We start from the raw sequence: 8,822 nt of genomic DNA on the forward strand, positions 1-8,822 counted from the left end.
ATCTGGAAATTTGTTCGCAAACTGGATGACTCTATCTATTGGTTTGATCAGACCGTGATGAATGTCAAAACCTAAAAACTTGACATTTGTTTGGAAAAGTTTGATTTTGGGGTTGAGATTACAAGGCCATTGAGCTTGACTGTATTGAGAAACGATCTCAAATGTTTCCAATGTTGCTTAATAGATTCTAAAAATATGAGTACATCATCTATGTAAACAATAGAATGACTGGAGAAAGGATTGAAAATCTCATTCATGATGTTTTGGAATTCACTGGGTGCATTCTTCAGACCAAAAGGCATTACATTCCATTCGTAATGTCCAAAGGGTATAGTGAAAGCTGTTTTATACCTATCAGACTCTTTGTTGAAGATAACTACCTTACTAAGCCTATTAACTAGGTCTCTTTTGTTTGGGATAGGATATCTAACCCATTCAAGTACTTTGTTAAGAGGCTTGTAATTGATAACTAATCTGGGTACACCTCTCTCAATCTTAGTATTTTTCTGGACATAAAAGGCTGGACATAACCAAGGTGACTTAGAATTTCTAATGATTCATTTGCTAAGGAGGTCGTTTATCTCTGTTCTACAAAACTCCATGAGTTCTTGGTTCATTTGGACGGGTCAAGCTTTGGTTGGGATATCCTTTTCTTTAAAATTTTTGACATATGGGAGAGCTACTTCTTGTCTCTTTCTATGCCAAAAAGCTGTGGGTAGATTAGAGCAAATTTCTTGCTTGAGTTTTTCCTCAAATCTCTAATTTCTACTTGGATGATCTTACAAGTTAATTGTTCCTCAATTTTCTTGTGTCTTAAATCATCCTTAAGGTATTTAAGGTGTTGGGTTTTCCTACTGATAAGGTTAAGGGTTCTGGAGATGGAGACATTTGGGAGACTGCTAATTTCTGGGGCTTCCGGGCTCTTGATAAACTTGAATTTAACTAGCTGACCAAAAGGATAGGTAGTGATCCCTTCACTATTTGTAGTGAATGGGTATAATAAACACATGAAAGGATTTCCTAGGATTACTATGTCTGTCATATTATTAACTAGGATTAAGGCTGTTTTGAAGTATGTGTTGTCTTGGCACACATGAGCTTTTGGGATTTTGTATTTAATCTGCATTGGGCTCCCATTTGCTAAAGATAAATGCTCCCTAGTCTATTGAAAATACTTGGAGGGAATGATTCCTTCTTGGATGCAGTTGAGATCTACTCCTGAATCTATAAGGGCTATAACCTCAAATTCAAAATCTTTGCTAATGACAATCTTGACTTTAGAATGCCATTTTTGGAAATCAATTCTGCTGATAGTATCTATGTATTTTTGGGTTGGTTCTTATAAGACCATGTTTGCTGTAGGGTTTTGGTATAAAGGACTTGCCTCATCATGGCCTTGATGAGAGGTATTATTTTGGTGCTCAATTATCTGGTTAAGGAAATTATGGTCAATCCTAAGAATAATTAAAGCCTAGTCAAGCTTTTTAACTTCTTCTTTGAGGGTCCTAATCTCATACTTGGTTTCTTTGATTTCATGTTGGAGGTCACTAACTGTGATTTCTTTCTTAGCTTTGGTAAACCTATTGAAGATTTTCTCTAGGTTAACTGGGGGTTCGGGGTGTTTGGGTTTGGTTTCTTTAAAGTGCACTGAAACTTGCTAAGGTATTGAGCCTTAACAACTGGATCTTCAACCTTATCTATTAGGGTGAAGAGAAGCTCCTCTTGTTGGCTAAGAATATTGACTGGTTTGTTTTTGCAACAACTGTCTTTACATCCTGTTTTGATGTCTGGACTACTAGAGATACTAGATGACTTTCCGAAGGATGAGGACTAGTTTACCTGAAAGATTTCATTGTCACTAGAACTATTGGAGGACTCTCTGTCTATGTGATTAAGTTCTAAGAGCTCAAAATTTTCATTTTTTATGGCTTGATCACCTTGGAGGGTGTTGATTAAAGTTTTAGCTTTGGATCTACACTCTCATTCCTAAAATGACCTTTCTTGCCACCCTTACAACATTCGCTATTTTTTTTTATCAAATATTTTTCTTGCTGAATCTTTTCTTTTACCATTGACTTTAGGGTAATCCCTAGATTTCTTGCTCTTTTTATAGAAATCATTTCTGCTAAAGTGACTAGGCTTCTTATGACTTCTATAATACTTGGAGGCTGTTCTTTTCCTAGGGTATTCTTTCCCTCTAGATTTCCTTTTGGATGGGGCTATGGAAGGGAGGCCATACTGAGTACAGAAGTTCCCTACTTCATACTTAGCTTTTCTCTTGTCTTTATTGGTTTGATTCTGGATTTTCATGTCTATGCACATTTTCAGGCCTTCTTTGTAAATGACACTGGATAGTCTCCATAAGTCAGGTCATCATAGTCTATGACAGCTGAGGAGTTACTGAGAGTTTTTCTAATCTTATGGGCAAAAAGACTGGGTAAGCCATTGATAAACTTCTCCTTCCAAAATGGAGAGTTACAATCAATTCTGTGCATGGCTCTAGTGGTAAAGACGTCTTCATACCACCTATAGTCACTAAGGGTAGGACACCTGAGGTTATTTAATTGGCCGTGTATCCTTGTGGAGACGTTGCTAGGGGCTCCTATGAAATGTCTTGTAATGGTATGGATTAAGTTGTTTACTCCATTAGGGACACCTCGACCTATGGTTTCATCAAAGATTGGACGCCCTTCCTCATCTTTTTGGACTACGCTTTTGATAGCTTCCTTTAATTCTTTTGTTAGGTAATGGTTCCACCATGACAGAAGTTTTCCTATGAAACCTAAGACCAGAAGTTCAACTACTTTGGTATGAGGGCAACCGCCATTGAGGTAGTTATTGGCTACCATAGTCATGTGTTGGATTTTAGTTATGATTTCTTGTTCTGATAATCCATCTATATTCCATTCATAGAGTTTATCTGAAGATATTAAGATTAGGTTGCTAACATTCTTTTCCTCTAAATGGAGGTCAGGGGGTGTTAGTCTAGGATACCAATTTTTGGTGATACTGGTTGGGGTAACCCTACGATGGTGGAGTTTATTCACCTGTAAATCCTAAAACTGATTTTCTAATTGTCCAATCTCCTCTTCAGAATCTGAAGAGGTGTTGCTGCGACTGCTATTAGAAGCGCTATGGATGTCTAGGGTGGCCAACCTGGGGTCTTTACTTGTTGAAGAGGTAGTTGGTTCTTTTTTAACTAGCTCTTCTAATTTCTAGTTGACTATATGCAATTTTATCTTTGGACCTAAGATTGATTTGTCGGGTTATTGGTAACTTGACTAAAGGCTTTTCTAAAGACGAGATGGGCTTAACAAGGTTTCCGGCCTTGGCTTCTATCCTATCTTCTATTTTGTCTAGTTGTTTTCCTATGACATCTAGACACTAGTTGGTGTAGTTGTTTTGCTCTATGACCTTTTCTACTGGTTTATCCCCACTGGAAGGCTTCCTAAAAGGAGTAGCAACTATTTCAAAGCCTTGGTGTTTGATAGTTATGTTTTCTAGGGGAGAGTGACTAGATCGGACTACTTCCTTATTTTCTTTGGTCCAGTTTGTTTTAATGATGACACAAGACTTTCTGTGCCATTCAAAATGGTTTTCAAAATATTCAAAGAAAGGGATATTTGCTGATATCTCTCTCATGAACTCTTGCCATTTAATGTACACTTCTATCTTCTGTTCCTTGGTATGATTTGCCTTATAGGCTTCCCTTTTGGCTTTGTTTGTTTCTAAGTCATAGTCATCTCCTAAAGACTTATGGTCAGGGGCAAAATCCTTTTTCATGACATTGAGCTGATGACCTACTGAGGGTTCATTCTGCTCAAAGTCTGATTGAGTTGGAGAAGATTGATTGTGATCTTCATCCTCCTCTACAACTAATTCTTGTTTGGCTGTGTAGCATGGTGTACTAATTTGGGATCTAGTTCTGACTCCTAGGAGTTCTAGATCCAAGTCTTTCCTAGGTGTTAAAGGTCTGGATGAGCTACACTGAGATGCAGATTTGTCCCTAAGGAGAATAGGGGACTACATTTTGGGTTGATAAAGATCTAAAGGAAGTCTAAATTTGGACAATTCGAAACTTAATCTTACAATTCCATCAGTTAGCTACTGGACAAAGTCTAAATCTGGGTTTTAGGTAGGGTGTTGGATCTATAATGAATAATTTTCATTTCGCAGAGTCCAATCTTGTGGGAATGTGACCTCTATCCATTTAAGGGTTTTGGGTACTTGAACTTGAGATCCTAGTGTTAAGGACTGGATAAAAGTGGTTTCTCCTTTTGGTTTCCTGTTAAGAGCTTGAACATCTAGGTTTGTCCTGATACACTTGTAGTAAACTCTATAAATTAAGGCTAATTGTTGGGTTCCTAGTACCATAAGGGTTCCTAAGGTCTGGATATTTAAGGTGAGGGCTTTCCTGATATGTGGGTCATGAAGAGAAACTGTGAAGTTGGGAAAACAATCAAAATGGATTGGTCCATTACTAAGGCTAGTTTGGATAGTCCCTAAGAGACTATCTTCAAATCTAATGTGTCTTGTGTCCCTAAGGGCCATGAGGATTGAGCAGTTCAATCCTTCTTTGATTAGGGGTATAACTCCTACTTGGACAAGACCTATGTGTAGGAAGTTGTGCCCTTCTTTCCGGTGTGCAACTAGAGTTGATGGTGAAAACAAGTAACAGGTTTCATATTCTTTGTTTAAACCATAAACTTGCTCTATAGTATTAACATGGTAGTTTGTCTTAAAAGATTTTTTAAGGGACCAAGAAGACTTATAGAGCTAATTGGTGGGGACCTTAGGGATATTCCAATCTCCTAGGTTTAAATCTAAATATATCGCTTCAAAAGACTTTGAATTGAGAATCCCAGTGTCTTCGGGAATCTCAGGAATAAACGACCAAGAGCTAGTGGAAGAGCTGCTTCTAAACAAGTTATTCATAATTCCGAATTCAATCAAAATCTATGTTAAGTAATTAAATTCTAATCATATTTATCTCCAAATTACTGTACCTAACCTTTGAGTTATTTCTGGGGATGCTTTCCATGACTGATTGCCATTCCTAACTTTAAGCCTTAGACACATAATTCCGGCTAAATGGCCCCTCGCTTAGGATTCCAAGACTTACACGCCAAACTCGTACCTCCCTAAAACAAATTGCTGGGCTAAACACAGAGACTGGAAGAAGCAGATAATTGGAAAATAACTGGTTAACACAGAGTAATAAAATAAAATTTTGAATAGGAGAAAGAAAGAAGCTTAGAATGGAGACATCCACCACAAAACTTCTAGGAAAGAGGATATATAATGAAAGATGAGAATGGAGAAAATATAACAAGTATAGAAATAAATGAAGGGGAAGGGGAGAGTTACCATAAAATAGATTTAGAATAAAATATGGGAGACATTATGATATGATACTGAAAATAAGGCGATATAACCAGCCAAATGCAATATGAAAATTACTTGAAACTGAAAGTAATGCTCAACTGAAATTCTCCCTATTTCAGTTGAAATTCTCCTTATTTAGGCTTCTAATTAAAAAAAAATGTGCATTTATATCAAAGTATTAGTTTATTGAATTAGCCAATAGAGTGAATGTATATATTAGTTATCTATAGTTTTGCATTAATTATTTAAATTAAATGAATTTATATGATTATTTTTATAAACTCTATATAAGAAAGTTGGAATAATAATGATAGATTTAAAATATGACATTCTTTCTCATGTTTAGTTACTTTGTCAAAAATTGACACAAAAACCATAAAAGAAATTAAATATTTGTGAATTCACTAAAATTAATCTTATCCCTTTAAATTTCCTAACTCCTTTTTGTGAAATGTAGTATGTATGTGTGTGTGGGGGGGAGGGGGGGGAGCAAGGATAACTAACATTGTAGTATTTATTCTATATAATTAGAAAGATAACTAATAGAATAAATGCGTTTATTTTGTTATATTAATTATTTTAAGTAGAATAAAATTTTAATATCATTTTTCTAAGATTTATAGGAGAAAAAAATTGATTTTTTTTTTTTAATGTGAGGAACAATTGATTTGAAATATGGTATTCTTACTCAAATTTAGTTGTTTATGCAACAATTGAAACAATGTCCAACAAAAAGGAAAAAAAAAATTATTAACACAAAATTAAGAATGTAAAAAGAATTAATTGAAGTATATATTTTTTCATTTTTTAGTAGGCATGAAACATGCCTATCTATATGAGCCACTACATCATGAAATTTTCAATTTATAAAAAAATATATATAGTATGATCAAATCACTGTACTAGTTTTAATGTCTTTCTATTTTATCCATAAAATAACTAAAGATTACCATTTTTTACAATGAAATTTATTTAAATTTTTTTTATACATTGATAATTGAGGGCGGGGATCTAAATCCTAAATGTCTATATTGAAAATTAAGGTACCAACCAATTAAGCTTAATCTTATTAAAATATTAGAAAAAACTAATAATAAGTTGCACAAAATATCATGTGAAAACTCAGCTACTTTACATAAATAACCATCCTTCAACTGTGCAAAAGAGGTCTAGGGAAATATTTCTCTCACAATATGTAGGGGTGTCACATGATGTGAGAAGGTGATCTCATGAGACCATCTTTAAGATACTAGCCCTCTCCGTCTTGCCTCGTCTTCCCTGATTTGAAAATATACCTAAATGCTAGAATCCCATAAATAAATATATTTTCCTTAAAAAAAACCACACTGGCCTAGGTGTGACAACCGAGAAAGGGAATACGAAGGTAGACACAAACTTCAGAGGCAAGACCAAATCCGGCACAATCCCTGACTATTAACACCATTGACGAACATTGTTGTGGAAAAATTATAATGATTCTATGATCATATGCTATGCTAACTTTGATGAAAATCATGGAATGCCTTTGTACATGATGCAACAAATTCACTCTTATATTTTGAAATGCAATTAAAAAAAAAAAATTGATTTGATGCCTTTGTTGTTTGTTCACCATTCCAATATGATTTTGACATTGCAATCTATTGGTTTTGGAATTTTTCTTGCCGGTATGTGGGTCGAGGTGTTGATTATAGGAGAAAATACTCTAGAGATTTTGGATATATTTTCAAAATGGGGATTTAAGGCAATCTTATGAACATCATAAGTTTCATTGTCAAAGAGAACATAACATATGATCATTATAGCCATGCTAAGAATATTGAAAGATGTTGGCAACTTTTAAATTGTCTCCCACCACACCATATCAACAAAAAAGGAAGTTGAGAAGATATGGTGCGATACTCTGGATTGTATGGATTTGGTTGAATTGATATCAAACCTCTTTATGAGTTGAGAGCATTGCAATTAGCAATATAATGTGAACTTTGACAAGGACATCAAGAATTTGTATGAGAGAGATTATATAACCTTAGAATTATATGAATTTGATTGAATTAAATTGTATGTGTTAAGTGGGTGTGTATTGAAACCCGTATCGGAACATTTCCAAGGATTGTGATACATTGTATCCGAGAGGTTTTAGTACTTCGGTCATTTACAGCTAAAAAGCCAACTTTCTTTTCAACTAGAGCCATGTTACGTTTCCCAAACCAAATGTTAATACTTGGCCATTGACAGCTTAGAACAAGCTTTTTCTAAGATACATAAATGCTTGGTTGAAAAAATTCAACTTATTTTTATCTAAAGCTAGCTCAATTGATAAAGTCTCTGATGGTTGAATAAGAGATCTGGGGTTCAATTCCCGCCTACATAAAAAACTGATAAGTGTTTTAGTTTGATGATAAAGAGCTATTATCAGGAGCGGATGCTATAGGTTGAAACTCTCAAAAAAAAAATCTCGTACAAAAATTTCTATCTATTTTAGTATAAAAACCTTTTTTTTTTTTCTATTTTAAATACTCACCTTTCAAAACACCCCACATTAGATTATTTATTTTACACTATATTTCATTAAATTATCAATTTTTCTTAATTTTATAAATTGTTTCTCTTTCTTCACACATAAAAACTACCATTCACTCTCTTCCTTCATCTCAAGATATGTAAAGAAAGATTAAACAATTAAATACAAAATTAATAGTGTTAGTGTAAATTTACACGGCTAAAGCATCTGCATCAATTTCTGTATAAATTGTTGTTTATTTTAGCATAAACACCTATTTTTCTATTTAACACACCACTTTTTCAAAGCATCCATCTTAGATTATGTATTCTACACTATAATTTATTAAAATTTTGTATTTTTATTATATTTTAATCTCTCTTTTTTTTTTTTCTTTCTCCCATATTCTCCCTTCCCCTCTGCCTAACGACATCGGTCATTACTTATCATCAAACAACATTAGCTAATGAATCTACCCAGAACAACCAAATCAATGATGCCCCATTTGATAATCACGCCCAGCCATATCCAATTCTTTACAATCTCCAATATCAAACCCTATTTGTTTAGGTAACAAAAAAAAAAAATCACAACAATAAATCAATAAAAAAAATGGGCTACTAAAATTGAAAATTAGACTTGGAGTTATACAAATCTATCAACACTGCCCAATAGAGGCTCAAAGTCGAGGACAACACATTGAGAAGAAGATCGAGGCCACCCAAAAGCGAAAATCAAATCGCTCATCAAAGATTTAGCCCAGTTGGTGCTGCCAAGAAAAAATGTAATTGAGTTCCTAATTGGAGAAGAACGACTAGGAGAGAGAGAGAGAGAGTAGTGAGAGATAAGAACGGAGAGAAAGTAGGGTGTAAGACAGAATGAAAAGTGAAAGTGAAAACAATATTAAAAAAAATGTAGAAATTAATAAAATAAT

The sequence above is a fragment of the Castanea sativa genome, chromosome 7 (genome assembly GCF_040712315.1).
Source record: "Castanea sativa cultivar Marrone di Chiusa Pesio chromosome 7, ASM4071231v1".
Taxonomy (NCBI): domain Eukaryota; kingdom Viridiplantae; phylum Streptophyta; class Magnoliopsida; order Fagales; family Fagaceae; genus Castanea; species Castanea sativa.